Source organism: Garra rufa, chromosome 1 (assembly GCF_049309525.1).
Source record: "Garra rufa chromosome 1, GarRuf1.0, whole genome shotgun sequence".
Classification (NCBI taxonomy): domain Eukaryota; kingdom Metazoa; phylum Chordata; class Actinopteri; order Cypriniformes; family Cyprinidae; genus Garra; species Garra rufa.
The window spans coordinates 98,964,280-98,981,270 of NC_133361.1; the positions used below are offsets into that span (position 1 = coordinate 98,964,280).

At 37.6% G+C, this 16,991-nt stretch overlaps 1 protein-coding gene and 1 non-coding gene across 2 annotated transcripts in view; both read right to left on the bottom strand.

Moving 5' to 3' along the window:
* Nucleotides 1-16,991, bottom strand: part of LOC141340597 (uncharacterized) — a 164,792-nt gene that overhangs the window by 87,843 nt on the left and 59,958 nt on the right. The gene's annotated exons all lie outside the window — the stretch shown is intronic.
* Nucleotides 15,240-15,312, bottom strand: trnar-ccu (transfer RNA arginine (anticodon CCU)). Its single transcript has one exon. It is a non-coding gene; the product is annotated as a tRNA-Arg (tRNA).

Genomic DNA, 16,991 nt, shown 5'->3' on the forward strand with positions numbered 1-16,991 from the left:
TATTTTATTCTTAATAATTGTTTTTATGCTTCCTTTTTTGTTGAGACTTTTTAATAGCTTGTTTTAAGATGTTCAGAGATGTATCTGAACATTTTGTTGATTATCACCATTGTTGAGATTCATATGCTGATTCATGATGTCTGTGGTCTTTAGAAAGAAACAGATGAAAACTTTTAGCACACAAACTATGATAAAATGATTCAGCTAATATGATTTATACAACACATAAATGTAAAGCTGTGAGTAGGCCTAATATTAAAGTAACACAACATCCATCTATGCAACAAATAAACTTCAAAAGAAATTGACACACTAACAGATCCCCCTACTTTTTTTTTTTTTACACTTTGTTGGCCAAGCTCAACATGTTTGATTTAAGTACAACAAAAGCTATCAGCACAACATTAAACCTAGCATGTGACGGGTCAAGAGCCCAACCAAAGGAAACCCTGCTCTCATTGATGGTGATTTCACATGAAACAAAACATCTACACGTCTGTTAATTCTCAATAAGAGCTTCTCTAGAAGTCTGACAGAAGACAATCTGGTTAGTAATGAGTGAAGCTGGTCAATCTGTTTGTGGAGTTGTTGAATCAGATCTTGAGAGATTTAATGTATTGTTTTATTTGAGTTGACTTCCTCTAAGGCTGTGGTTGAAGTCAGCTGTAGTTCTTGTGTTTCTCTTTCCATTGATGATTCAGCAGGTGTTCATCATTAATGATCAATCATCACATAATGATCTCATTAACTCCAACACTGTGTCAATGCTACTTGAACACTCTGTAGTGTGGAAACACATGAACACTGAGCAGTGCTTGTTTAACACTCGGAATAATTACATAAACCTTACCTGTTTCATTCACGTATCACTGATGCATATGAATCACATTAAGTTTATTAATATGTTTATATTAAAACTATGTAATCCAAATACATGGAAAATTAGCATTTAATTGAATTACATAAAGTTTATTTTTAGACCGAATTATTTTTTTGAGTGTGCATTCATTTATTAAATCACCATTTATTCAGTGTTATTTTCTACATATACTAAGCCATTGCATTTTAAACATGACACCTATTATTTAACCATGTAAAGTGCTGGCAAGACATTCACACAGATAATTCAACACATCACATAAAGTACAAAGTAATCAAAGAATGATACAACCACTGATTAAAATGTTTTACTTTTACTGAAAAAGATTAAATATTTAATTAATGATGGGTATAGTAGAGTAATAATTATCAGTACTCTTATTAACAGAACTCCCCTAATTTGGTACAAAAATACTGAAACAATTCAGTAGTGATTTCTGTATTACTTTAAGTTAATTTGTTTTCTGAGTGTCCTGTGAGTGTCCTGCTACAAATATCTGGTGGTGATGTGCTTTAATACTGCTTCACTATCAGAAGCAAAACCTAAACAATTACCAAAAGGACCATAGTTCTTCTCAGAAGATAACAGAAATAAAGAAAATAGAAACATTAATAAACAGTAAGAACATGTTAATATAACAATGTAGAGATTACATCTCCCCTGTATTATAGGCCCACCCAATAAACATACAGTAAATGAGCCTGTTGACTTTTTCAGAAAAATCTGAGATCTGTCCCCAGCTGTGGAGAAGACTCTTTGCTGAGAATTTAGGCTCTTGACAGTCGTGAGAGAAAAAGAAGAATGTCTTTCTTACCACAGCAGCAGAAGGTACTCTCTTCTGAGGAAAGGATAGGAGGGTGACACTTCACTCTTGATCTACTCTTGGAGAGCTGATGAGGAGTTTTGCTAAAGAATAAGGTTCCTGCTCAGCACTTGGTCTTATTCAGCAAAGAGTACCTCTAATGCAGTGCCACATACTCCAGATTCTTTGCAAACTTGAAACTTTTAATAAAATTGACCATATTATTGTAGTCAGGTTTATTGTTTTTATTATAACACATGGCAAATGTATGAGAAAATTATGTCAAAGGTGTTTTTCTTCCTCTTGCTATCCTGAGGCTGTACTGTCAATATCCTTCTCTGGCAGCTGAAAGGGAGAATCACCTTGTTAATGTTGCTACTGTATGTACACACAACCAGTCAAAATCTACAGTCTTTCAGTTTTTTTAATGTTTTTCGATAGAAGTCTCTTCTGCACACCAAAGCTATATTTATATTTAACTTACAATACAAAACATGTTTTCTGTTGTTTTTCAAATACACTTTAAAATGCATTTCAAATGCAAAGGTGAATTTTTCAGTAGCCTTTACTCCAGTCTTCAGTTTAACATGATCATTCTCATATGATTTGATGCTCAAGAAACATTTTTGATTATTATCAATGTTGAAAACAGTTGTGCTACTTAATATTTCTGTGTAAACTGTGATTTTTTTAGGATAATTTTATGAATACATAGTTAAGGTTTAAAACCTTTTTTTTTAAATCTTTTGTAACATTATAAATGTTTTTACTACCACTTCAGATCAGTTTAATGCATCCTTGCTATTTAGGTCTTCATAAAGAAAAAAAAGTGACTCCAACCTAGTGTACACAACTAAATTGGGCAACACAGCATATTAGAATGATTTTGAACACTTACAACTGGAGTTTTGATGCTGAAAATTCAGCTTTGAATTTAAATGAAAACACATCTTGTAATAAACAATGCACAGATTGCAAAGAACTTACATTCTGATGATTACTTAATTTTCCTCACGGCTGCCTTCCTCAGTCATTCCTAGGCCTTCTCATTTTTCACCTTTCCCTTGAATCCACATAAAATATAAATAAAACTAATCAACCAATTAATTTTATAGACAGTTTGAATAAGTTTGTATAAAACTGCAAATCTTCCTTTTAAAATCTTAAATTATTCTCCAGCTTCTAAAGGAAAGGCACAATCTGTGGGTGTGGCCAATGTCACAGAGAATTTGATCTTACTATTAGGTGTCCTGGCTAGGAGATTTAGCTTAAAACCTATTCACGAAACTCTTAAGAGTCCACAATAACCAAAAAGAGGGATACGTCATTTGCATTGACTTTTTTCTTTGTTAAATTTCCACAATAAGCATGGGTCGGAGCTCTTAATACAAAGTGCACCAGACAGAAAAAATTAATTTTAAAATGTACAGTACATACTTTTGTACACTAGGCCATGCCCCCCAGACAGATGAAGTTCCAGACCCAAAGTCTCAAACAAATCCTGTGGGAAACACAGCAAAGCGATGTGGTTGTGTATTAAAACTCAAATTCAGGCCAACTCAAATATTTTTTAAACATGTTTAAAAATGATCAGGAGCACAGGAGGTGCTCATGAAGGCAGTGGTTTACAATTGTGGTCCAGGTGACCCACAGCACTGCACATTTTGTATGTCTCTCTTGTTAAACCCACCTGCTTCAGATCATCAGCTCCTTAGGAAAGAGCTTCATGAACAAATCTGTCAGTAAAGAGAGATGTGCAAAATTTATAGTGCTGTGTGTCCCCAGGTCCAGGTTTGAAAACCACTGTTGTAAGTTACCATGACATATGACCAGTGTTGGGTGTAACGCGTTACAAAGTAACTGTAATGTGTAGCGTTACTGTAATAATATTACTTTTATCAGGAACTAGTAGTGTAAGGCATTACTCGTCTGAAAATTGTAATATTATTACAGTTTTCCCAAGCTAGTTACTTGCGTTACATTTGCCAGTAGCACCTTCATCACACACAAGGCACACGACAACACAGAGAACAGAAGGGAAGGGGAGGGGGGCGCGAATGGAACAGTGATTGGTCTGGGTTTGGCACGAGGTATCATTAAATTACCATCACCGATTGGTCGACAACCGGCAGCCAGCAGCAGAGTGGCACTTGCAAAGAGAGACCTGCAATCCCGCGGGACCCAACGCAACAGAGTGCGGCGCGGGACAAAACTTGATGGAAGTGCGTGTGCTGATGCGGGCGGGTAGAGACTTGTGTGTGTGTGTGTGTGTGTGTGTGTGTGTGTGTGTGTGTGTGTGTGCGGGATGCGGGATGCGGGAAAATAAAATGATTCGCGGGACTCCCGCAATATAGAAATATCTAAACATAAAATATCTAAAAATAAAAAAAATAAAATGTTATTCATCTATTGCACAAAAGCAGCAAGAACAAAATATATGATTAGTAAGAGCAAGAATAGGCAGTTTCAATTTAAAACTTGTTTGCAGCATGAGCAATGTAGCCATCTGCTGATTTTTGGAACGCATCGCCAATCAATAGTGTTTAAGATAGAATTCACTCACTGCTCAAAAGTTTTGAACAGTGCTGAATATTGCGTGCTTACGAATCACAACACAAGTAGACCTTTATGAAAGATTAATTGTGCATAATATCCATTGTGTTATAAGAGCTTTATGAGATCGCGTATGCACTGGATGCACGCAGTAGGTCATGCTTTTTTGTTAAGAATAACAGTTTTTTGTGTAAGAAAAAAAAAATGTAACTAGTAATGTAACTAGTAATATAACTAGTTACTTTCTCCAGGGAGTAATAAAGTAAAGTAAGGCATTACTATTTTTGAGAGTAATATGTAATATGTAATATATTACTTTTTTGAGTAACTAACCCCAACACTGCATATGACAATCATACGAGCATCAACAATTTCACAAAAATGTCTCCTGACTGAGGAAAAAACAAAATCATTCACAGGCTCTGGAATTAGACTATCAATTGATATCTATCTAGCAGGCATGTGATTGGCTAAGGACAAAAAAGCAGGAAAATATACTAAGACACCCCCCCCCCCCACGCCATCAAACTGGTGGCGGATCTATATGGATAGTAAAGCAGGCAGATTAAAAAAGAGAAACTGGGTCTGTGAATTCAATTCTCACAGAATCACAATTGAATTCACAATTGAATTCATATCTTGCTACTCAGTCAGAATCTCATTAACCTGAAGTCCCAGTCTCTGTCACAATAATCATATAGGCTATGTGATGTTTTAGGCCTATTTTGCAGACATCCATTTAAAATGTAGGCAATGGCTTATAAAGAACCTTTTTTCCATATCCACTTAGGTTTCTCAGCTTGCACTCTAGCATTTGTGTGGTCCAGCAGGGTTGGACTGGGGTTAAAATTTGGCCCTGGACAAATCCAGCCCATCCGGCCCACAAAGTCCCCCTGTGAAAGTTTTGTTGGATAATGGGGCTTTTAATTGGAGTAAATAAATTAATGAATAAAACAGGACAGAAACAAATAATGCTACATACTGATAATTTCAAATGCAACAAACTTAATAATGCATTTTGTCACATGAAAATGCATGCAGTAAAGCATTGATTTTGAGCTAGAATGCAGGACATGTATTGCTAATAAATTCTGCACTAAAAAAAAATCATTATGTAATAAAAATATTTTCCTCACCCTCATGTCGTTCCAAAGCTGTATGACTTACTTTCTTCTATGGAACACAAAATATTTTGTAGAATGTAACCATGCATAATTGGTTACCGTTGATTTATACTCTGAGAAATTCGAGACATTTTTTTTTCCATAAAGTATCTTCCTTTATGTTCCACAGAAGAAAGAAGTTCATACAGGATTGCAATTACATGATGTTTAGTAAATGATGACAATTTTTTTTTGGGGGGGTGAACTGTCCCTTTAAGAACTTTAATGGGTAGTAAACACCTAGTTTATATAGGACACTGATATTTATCTTTAATCAGGCTCTTATTACATTAACATTTTACTCCAATTAAAATTAATTACAACAAAACATTTTAAAAGAAAGAAATCGTTGCTTAAAGATATTAACTGAATAGTATTAGTAAAATGGTGGTCACATGAAAACATTACCATGGTTATACGGTTTTTAAAATAAATAGTAATAATAAACTATGATATTTCTAATAAAAAAATTAAAAAACTGACAGTAATTATGTATTGGTGTAATTCCACTTTCCCTCATCATGCAGTTTATAATGTCGTGGCTGTTTTCAGCAGCCCAGCAGAACCTACAGAATCTTTAATGTTTTCATATCACAGGACTGTATATAAGACAATTTTGTGTTTTATCTGAATGGATCAAGCAACTTGCGCTGTTTATCACTTTACATTGTGGCGGGAGCGCAGCGTATACGTTCGTCAGCGCTGTGCGGGTGACTGATCCCGCCGCTTCGCACTTTTGGGCTGTTTGCAGTTTCGATTGCGTTGTAATTTAAAACAGCGCCTAATATGGGGGAGGTCTCCCTCGCTTCGGCGATCGGCCCACTACTCCACCGGCCCACCGGGAATGTCCCGGTGCTCCCAATGGCCAGTACATCCCTGGGTCCAGGTAACGTTAGCTTTGCGTAAAAAAAATGGTTATCATTCGCATGGCTACTTTTACTTGAGTAAAGAAGTTAAATCAGTACTTCTACTTTTACCAGAGTATTTTTTTAACACAAGTATCTGTACTTCTACTTGAGTACGAGAAGTGAGACGGATTATTTTATTTAAGCAATATAAATCGTTTTTAAATCAATAAACTCCTTTTAAAATCAATATTTTGTGTCAAATTGTTGATTTATTTTGTAGGTAGCCATGTAATAAGCGGGATAATGTGTAGAGTTTGTCTTACATGTGCTTCATGAGGCACACACGCGCGGTCTCTTGCTCTCTCTCCCTCTGTCATGCACGCGCTACGCGGTCTCGCACTCACTCCCTCGCTCTAGATTCCGGGAGAAACTATTCGCAAATACGTCCTTGTTGATACTTGGAAAGGAAGGAAAAATGCATCTCTTTGCCATCTGACGTGCCGCCCGGTGTGGCCCTGTTGCTCGGGGACGGCGATTGTGGTGACGGCTGTGAGATGCCCCCCCCCCCTTTTTTTTTTTTTTACAGATCTGCATGATTCACATAGGTCACATTTTCAGGTCGAAAAATCCGGAATTCCGGATTAATCCGGAAAAATCACATCCCTGATCTAGCTATGAGTAATTGAAATGATAAATCCAACCCTGTGGATTACCTGTCTCTCCTCCTGAGCATTTTGTTGTGTGGGTCCAGGAAGGATACTGCAGCACAACTCCTTTAACCATGAGAAAATGCAGTTCCAGCATGACTTCACATCCAGGACAACAGAAGGGTCAGGGAGGCCTGAAATATAAATATTTAAGCCACTGAAATCAATTTAAATCTATATTTGTGCCTGAGTGACACTGAAACAATGAGGTTTAGTTTTTTACCGAGGATTTGCTGGGTTCTTTTGAACACAGTCTTCATGATGGATGATCTCTTGATCCTGGATCCTTTCTGCCATACACTTAGAGATGGTTTGGATGTCATGTGGTTGTGTCTAAAATACAAATAGCAGCACCATTAGTCCTGTTGCTTTATATATATTTTTTGGTACTGAACAAGTCAGGAACCAAATCAGTAAGTTACCTGTACTTGATACCCATCCCTAATCATAATCATGGTTGTCGTGTTGCTGCTGCCCAGACTCTCTCTCCACCTGTTATTAAAAAAAGTATGTTAGTTTTGAATAAAACATTGATAAAACAATGAACAATGAATAAAGCATTCAAACTACTACTTAAAAAAATAGGCTCAATACATTTAGTGCAATAATATGAAAAATTATCCAGAGACCAGCTTTGAGGACGTGCCCACGACGTTTCTGGGACCTTAGCCAAAATCCTTAAACTACTACATAGTAACAATGAACATCATTTCTAATAAGCAACTCACTGAATGACTCAACTGGTTCACTGGCAGTAAGGACATAAAATAGTGAACTATTTGTTGGATACATATTTGTTAAAACTAAAGTATCAGATCTGTTTGTCAATGAAAAGTCACTAGCATAAAAATGATGCAAGTTATGTAACGTTATGTAAAAATGTTGTATGTAAAAACCAATAACATGTAACGAGCAAATTACACCATTTACAGGCCTGTTAATCGACAGGAAAGCAGGACATTATTAATCCCACATACACTGAATGGGATTTCGGCAGCCTCGGTCTAATTAAAAGTTTATATAACATCAGTGGTTTATATTTAAGTTTACAATACGGCTAGGCTAGCATGAGCATAGTCTATGCGAACGACAAGCAGTCAACGTTACTATGGAAGTTAAAAAAAAAAAAAAAATGAATACTGTATAGTTTATCGTGGGTAAATTTCAAACTAGACTAAAAATAAGGTATAACATTTTAATTTAGGATTTTAAAAGTTAACTTAACGTTACCACAGACCGCCTCCAGAACTAAGCTAATTAACTTATTTATTAAATTAATATAGTAAACCTCCAAAAACACAAAACACTACTTATCTTACGTGTCATCTAACGTTATATCAGCAAAAAAATATGAATAAGAGAAGATTTTAAGCGCTTACCTTCTCCTTCTCGTCCGTCTTCTGGAAGTTGACCGTTAATGACGGAGAGACGGGCACGCGCACGGGGTACGCAGCACTCAGAAAGTGACGTGCGCTGCTTTTAACCATGGTTTTAACCTTAACATTTGTCCCGTTCCCCCTTTCAATAAACCATTCACAACCATAAATTATCACAATTTGCTAAGCAAACTATTTGGTTTTTGTTTTGCCATTAATTTGATGACAAACATTTCTATATTTTAAATGACGGGTTATACTTATATAATAATTCATTCCATCATGCAAAATGCTTGACGAATTCAGTATATTCCCCATATTATAGGCTATTAAAACGGTTTACACCTTTAAAAATAAGCTTAATACATGTAGTGCAATAATATGAAAAGTTAGTTGGAGACCTGCTGACCACGTCGCTATAACGTTTCCCACGCGACCAACCAGCGACGTCTTTTAAGGACGTGCCTACGACGTTTCTGGGACGTTAGCCAAAATTCAAAAATATGGAACGTTACCACAACGTCCTCACGACGTTGTCATAAAGTAATGTTACGCTGACCAAATGACGACCAACTGGCGACGTCCTCACAACGTACTGTGTTTGCTGGGAGAGAGCTTTCGGTGTACTAAAATGCGATTTTTTCCAAAAAATTGTAATTTTTCGATTTGGTTTTGTTGACTTTTTAATATCTGCATTTGAACGACGTGTAATGAAAACAAAATTGAAAATATGAATGAAATTCGTTTTTGTGTTCCCGAGAAAATGTAAATATTGCATAAACCAATCATTTATTCGTTTGTTTGTTTTGAAAACAAAAACGAGAAAACCAATTATACGTAGGTACACGGACCATCCGTGTTTGGCGTTCTCAAACTTTTGACTCGCGAATTGCCTAACTTTCTAAAGTCTATTTACACGTTCTTAAGTTCTATTTAAATGGGGAAAAAACGCGTTTGAGCTGTAAGTGCAGTCATTCTTTATGACAATTTACCTTGTTTTTACTCTAGTGAAAGCGTAGTAACCATGTTGTGTTTTTTGGCTGATCGATTACAACTGTTTGAATACAGTCTTACTATAAATGAAAATCTGAATGAACAGCAACAACAAAAAATGTTGTGCTTGTGTTTGTCGTCATTTACCATGGCTTTACTATAGTGAAAGTGTAGTAACATGTTTTCTTTTCATGACTTGCCTATAATCTCACATATTAAACACAATTGTGCCTGTAATCGTACTTATTAAACTCAGTTTACTCGTTCTTTAACTGTAAACACAGTCTTACTATAAATAAAAATATGAATGAAAGAAAAACAAGTCATTTTCCATAATAATAATAATAATAATAATAATAATTTGTTACATTTATATAGCGCTTTTCTAGACACTCAAAGCGCTTTACAGGGTCAGGGGGTATCTCCTCATCCACCACCAGTGTGCAGCATCCACCTGGATGATGCGACGGCAGCCATAGTGCGCCAGAACGCCCACCACACACCAGCTTACTGGTGGAGAGGAGACAGAGTGATGAAGCCAATCAGAATATGGGGATGATTCGGAGTCCATGATGGTCAGAGGCCAATGGGCAAATTTGGCCAGGATGCCGAGGTCACACCTCTACTCTTTTCGAAAAACATCCTGGGATTTTTAATGACCACAGAGAGTCAGGACCTCGGTTTAACGTCTCATCCGAAGGATTTTCCATGCTTTTACTATAGTGAAAGTGTAGTAATCATGTTTTGTTTCCATGATTTGCCTATAATCTCACATATAAAACACTATTTGCCTGTAATTTTGCATAGTAAACACATCTATTCTATTTAAAGTTTGATTTGTATTTAAAAAATATGTTTAGTTGTAGACATTGTCATTTCTAATTAACATTTAATGTGATTTTGCTATGTGTGAATGTAGTAATCAAGTTTTGTGTTTGTGTCGTGGAGCAATAAAAGCATTTCTCAATGAAGAAGACATTGAAGCGTGAGAGGCAGAGTTCCAGATGTCAAAATAAGACTTTATTGAACAGAGCAACAAAGCCGGGTCAGCGATCGCCGCATCTCCGTCTCTGTCTGTCCGGGTATCCCTTCTTATACCTATCTGCGCTACCAAATTTGTAGTTCCGGTTTTTTCTTGGTTATGCCTGTCTGATCCCCCACAATGATTTATTGGCCCACCTGGCCCATTTTTAATGGTGGTTTTTGGTTCAGTCAGCCATTTTTTAAAAGTAAGTTTTATTCCTCCCCCTCCAAGTTGTTATGGGTCTCCAATTAGTTGGAGGTGGTCACGTGGGACATAACTTGTATCTGTCATATGTTGGAAGTCATCCAAAGTTCATTGGTTCACTTAAGTTCACTGAAAACTTCCAGTGGAAACCACTGGTGCTGCCCCCTGGCAGGCATCTGCAATTCAATTTGTGTTGATGCAGTTTTAATCTGTGTTAAGACATCTAGTATTATAATACTCAGTATTTTGATAGATATTGATTACTGTTATAGCCATACATCATTTGTTTGAGTATAATAATATCATATTGAGTAGAATAGCAAAATATATATTTTTAGGATACACAATATTTGCAGATGGATTACTATTTATATAAACACAGATGTAAGTGCTACAAATAATAATTTAAATGAAAATGCAATGTTATATAGACATCCCTTACAAAAATTAATTAATTTTTTTTTCAGATTGATTATCATATGTATAACCACAGCTTTTAACTAACAATGTACTTTATTTTACATTGTCATTAATACATGCTATATGTAGTTACTATAGTAATAACAGTAAATTATGCATAATTGGATGCAACTAACTGTAAACCAAACAAAACAATAATCTTATCCCTATCGTAACTGCATGTAGTAATTTCATATTCAAATATTTATATGTATAATTGTAGTGTAACACCTTTAAATGTGTAACCTTGTTTTGCTTTATTAGCAATAAAATAATGTTTAATTGTTGTAATGGGTGCCATTATTTAGTCAGCTTGAATATATATCGTTGTATCATTATAAAAAAATTTGTGTACCCTTACTGATGAGCATAAGACACTTCTTTCAAAAACATTAAAAATAGTGATGTGTCCAAACTTGTGAATGATCCTGTATTTCTGTGTTTTCTTTTATAAATGTTTTTTTTTCATAGGAGAGCTGCTTGGTGTTGACTACCTCCTGGGTCAGACTGGACAGCTCCTGGTAGTGGACCCTGACTCAGAAGAGACAGAGAACATGCTGGAAGATGTGGATGAAGGTGAGGATGAAGAAGACGAGGGCTTCAGGGTGGACCAAACACTTGACATTACTGAGTCGAGTCTTACTGATGACCCAAGCTTCTCTCTGTCCTCCACTCAGCCTGATGCCTCCTTCACGCCAGGTGCCTCAGCATCCCCTGACGAGTCTGTGGTATGTAAATATCTCGTTATATGTATGTATGTAATTATGTTTTATGTAATATTGTTAAATTTCTAGGGAAAAAATATAATTTGTGCTGACCTGTAGCTTTTTGTCTGAAGTTGACAAAAAAAATCTAGAAAAATATTTATATTTATTTGTTTTTTTTTTGTCCCACTTCACTTTACTCATAATGTTGTTTATTTAATTTTTTTTTTTTTTGTATTTTTCTCCCAGGCTTTGCATAGTGCTGGTGTGCTGGACAAAGTGGACAGCCTTGCGGAGTATCTTGTGGAGCTCAGGAATCAGCCATCTCTGGCTCTCACCAACCATCAGGTCAGTTTCTCTTCTTGACCTGTCATATGTTAACACTACCACTTGTTTTGTTTTCTCATTTGCCATGTATTATATGCTCTCTCGCCTTAGGTGAGCAATATAGTTGGCAGAACCTGCTGGATTACGATAAGAAGAGAGTGATGTTTGCTGCCAGACACCAGAGCAGGCTGGACACAGGTTCACTCCAGGGGTGGAGAGCGTGAAGAGGCATACATTCACCACCACTGCCCCACTTGCTCAGTGGCCAGATTGTTGTCGCCTGATAGAGACCATTTCAAGCTCTGTGCCATCCATAAGAGTCCAAAAAATAAAGGGGATAAAGTTTTATTTATGTGTATTGTTTTCTGCTTTCTGTTCTTTTGCACTTGCAATGAATGCACTAGTGCCATGGACATTAAGACAGTTTTATTTAAAAGTATAGTTTTGTTTTCTGTTCTTTAGCACTTTCAAAACATGCACAGGAGTCATTAATATTTTAAAGTTTTATTCATTTGTATTGTTATGTGCTTTCTGTTCTTTTCACATGCAGTTAATGCACAAGAGCCATGGACATTGGACGGTTTTATTTATATGTATAGCTCTGTTTTCTGTTCTTTTGCACTTGCAAAAAATGCACAAGAGTCATGGACAATAGAAAGTATTATTAAGAGATATTATTCTGTTTTCTGCACATGCAACATAACTATAAGAATAAAAATGTAAAAAAAAAAGAATAATGAATAATTGGCTATGACTGATTGAAAAATAAAAGTTTGGTCATGATTAAATAACTCTTTTTGTATGTCTTTGTTACAGTATCATTTAACGGTTATAGGCCCTTTTAAAAATGTTGATAAATTTGGGGATTATTTAATAAATAAATTTACAATTTTTTGTACTATAAGTTTTAGAACATAACTACAGCAGAAATATATTTAAAGTGCAAAACCTTTGAATAAGATATCAATAATCAGTAATATAAATCTAATAAAATATTATTTAAATTCATTAATTCAAATAATTTCATTCTTTTGGACATCATTTATGTGATAATTACTGATAAATAAAACATTCAGTAAACACTTCAATGTATGGCAACACTAATATGAACTGGAAAGCTTGTGATCATCCTTACTCCCATATAAATGTACAGGAAAATAGAGAAAACATTTTTTTTTCAGATAATTTATTGTAAATATACACTCCATAAACATTGCTTTGAAGTTCAAAGAGATAAAATTCCCTTTCATTTCTTTTCTCCTCATTTTTTCCTTTTTTTTCTTTCTTTTTCTCTTTTCCCCCCTTCTTCCCCCTCCTTCCTTTTCTTCACCCCCTTAACAGACTATTGTTCCCCATCTTTTATTAGGCCACTGGGGCTGTCATGCAGCTGTTTACTTTTTCTTTTAGTTCTTCATCTCATTCAGCTTCTGGATGAACAACTTTTGTGAGAGGACCAAGTGACTTTAGGTTTTCACAAACAGGCTCTGAACATCCCTCTTTTCGGGGCTCTGTCATATATATGTAACCCTCTCTCTCTCTCTCTCTCTCTGCGCATTTACCGGCCTCTAGCACCGCCGCTGCTACTCTGCGTTGTGTTGTGTATGTTCGTGGTGGTAGAGATGACACAAAGACGCAGACACAAAGGGGTTCGTTGGGATCGTGGCTTGACCGTTTATTCCACAGCACGGCATCTATAGTATTGATAACGTGAACTGCCTTCAGTTTTTTTAAACTTTCATTGCATTTTTAAACTTGCATAAAGTCAATTTCATTGCACAAACAATCGAATAACATGCTTATATTATCATACATAGCTTTGCATTAGCCACCACGTATTAATCATGTTCAAAAGAAATAACAAAACATTTTAACTCTCTATTTTACTTTGCATTTAGATCGTTTTTAGTTTACAACACAAAACATCTCAATGAACTGAACTTTAGTGCGATAACAACAAATATATTTTACATTTCAGTTTCCACTGCCGTTAACATGACTTACCTATAGTATTGATAACGTGAACTGCAGGGAAGATGGCGCACTACGCACATATTATGCACGTATCAACACTACGGTGCATTAAGAAGCTCAAACAACGTTAACAGTATATGTCCTAACAAAACAGCGTCACAGCGACATCTTGTGGACAACACAATATACTGCCTTACATCTACAAGCTCAGAAGTCTTAGCAGAGAATGGTTTCGATCCATCGACCTCTGGGTTATGGGCCCAGCACGCTTCCGCTGCACCACTCTGCTTGACTTGATGTAGAGCTCGTGCACTGGTCTTTTCAACATAACATGATTCTTGCACAAATTTCTAACTTGTCTTGAAGCACTTGGGCACAAATAAAAGTGAAACAAGCTTAGCAGAGGACGGTTTCAATCCATTGACCTCTGGGTTATGGGCCCAGCACGCTTCCGCTGCGCCACTTTGCTTGACTTGATGTAGAGCTCGTGCACTGGTCTTTTCAACACAACATGATTCTTGCACAAATTTCCAATTTGTCTTGAAGCACTTGGGCACAAATAAAAGTGAAACAAGCTTAGCAGAGGATGGTTTCAATCCATCGACCTCTGGGTTATGGGCCCAGCACGCTTCCGCTGCGCCACTCTGCTTGACTTGATGTAGAGCTTGTGCACTGGTCTTTTCAACATAACATGATTCTCTTTTTTTTTTGTTTAAAGATTTATTTTTTGGCCTTTTTGCCTTTATTATATTGATAGGAAAGATCAGATAGGACAGGAAGCGAACTGGGAGAGAGATTAGGGGAGGGATCGGAAAAGGTCCTCGAGTCGGGACTCGAACCCGGGACGCACCAGCGCTATATGTCGGCGCGCTAACCACACGCCTATCTGCGCCGACAACATAACATGATTCTTGCAGAAACTTCTAACTTGTCTTGAAGCACTTGGGCACAAATAAAAGTGAAACAAGCTCAGCAGAGGATGGTTTCGATCCATCGACCTCTGGGTTATGGGCCCAGCATGCTTCCGCTGCGCCACTCTGCTCACCTTGATATAGAGCTCGTGCACTGGTCTTTTCAACATCACTTGATTCTGGCACACGTTTCTAACTTGTCTTGCAGCACCTGAGCACATATAAAAGTGAAACAAGATTAGCAAAGGATGGTTTCGATCCATCGACTTCTGGGTTATGGGCCCAGCACGCCTTTGCTGCGCCACTCTGCTGAAAGACACCCCAGATGGGACTCGAACCCACAATCCCTGGCTTAGGAGGCCAGTGCCTTATCCATTAGGCCACTGGGGCTGTCATGCAGTTGTTTACTTTTTCTTTTAGTTCTTCATCTCATTCAGCTTCTGGATGAACAACTATTGTGAGAGGACCAAGTGACTTTAGGTTTTCATGAACAGGCTCTGAACATTTCTCTTTTTTGGGGGCTCTGTCATATATACAAGCTCAGAAGTCTTAGCAGAGGATGGTTTCGATTCATCGACCTCTGGGTTATGGGCCCAGCACGCTTCCGCTGCGCCACTCTGCTTTCCTTGATGAGAGTACCATACGCCGGTCTTTTCAAAACCACTTGATTCTGGCACACATTTCTAACTTGTCTTGCAGCACCTGAGCACATATAAAAGTGAAACAATCTTAGCAGAGGACGGTTTCAATCCATCGACTTCTGGGCCCAGCACGCTTTCGCTGCGCCACTCTGCTGAAAGTCACACCAGATGGGACTCGAACCCACAATACCTGGCTTAGGAGGCCAGTACCTTATCCATTAGGCCACTGGGGCTGTCAAGCAGCTGTTTACTTTTTCTTTTAGTTCTTCATCTCATTCAGCTTCTGGATGAACAACTTTTGTGTGAGGACCAAGTGACTTTAGGTTTTCACGAACAGGCTCTGAACATTTCTCTTTTTTCAGGGCTCTGTCATATATACAAGCTCAGAAGTCTTAGCAGAGGATGGTTTCGATCCATCGACCTCTGGGTTATGGGCCCAGCACGCTTCCGCTGCGCCACTCTGCTTGACTTGATGTGGAGCTCGTGCACTGGTCTTTTCAACATAACATGATTCTTGCACAAATTTGTAACTTGTCTTGAAGCACTTGGGCACAAATAAAAGTGAAACAAGCTTAGCAGAGGATGGTTTCGATCCATCGACCTCTGGGTTATGGGCCCAGCACGCTTCCGCTGCGCCACTCTGCTCGTCTTGATGTAGAGTCTGTGCACTGGTCTTTTCAACATAACGAATCTTGCACAAATTTCTAACTTGTCTTGAAGCACTTGGGCACAAATAAAAGTGAAACAAGCTCAGCAGAGGATGGTTTCAATCCATCGACCACTGGGTTATGGGCCCAGCACGCTTCCGCTGCGCCACTCTGCTCACCTTGATGTAGAGCTCGTACACTGGTCTTTTCAACATCACTTGATTCTGGCACACGTTTCTAACTTGTCTTGCAGCACCTGAGCACATATAAAAGTGAAACAATCTTAGCAGAGGACGGTTTCAATCCATCGACCACTGGGTTATGGGCCCAGCACGCTTTCGCTGCGCCACTCTGCTGAATGTCAACCCAGATGGGACTCGAACCCACAATCCCTGGCTTATGAGGTCAGTGCCTTATCCATTAGGCCACTGGGGCTGTCATGCAGCTGTTTACTTTTTCTTTTAGTTCTTCATCTCATTCAGCTTCTGGATGAAGAACTTTTGTGAGAGGACCAAGTGACTTTAGGTTTTCACGAACAGGCTCTGAACATTTCTCTTTTTTCGGGGCTCTGTCATATATACAAGCTCAGAAGTCTTTCTAAATTGTCTAATTTCTAAATTGTCTTGCAGCACCTGGGCACATATAAAAGAGACACAAGCTTAGCAGAGGATGGTTTCGATCGATCGACCTCTGGGTTATGGGCCAAGCACGCTTCCGCTGCGCCACTCTGCTTGACTTGGTGTAGAGCTCGTGCACTGGTCTTTTCAACACAACATGATTC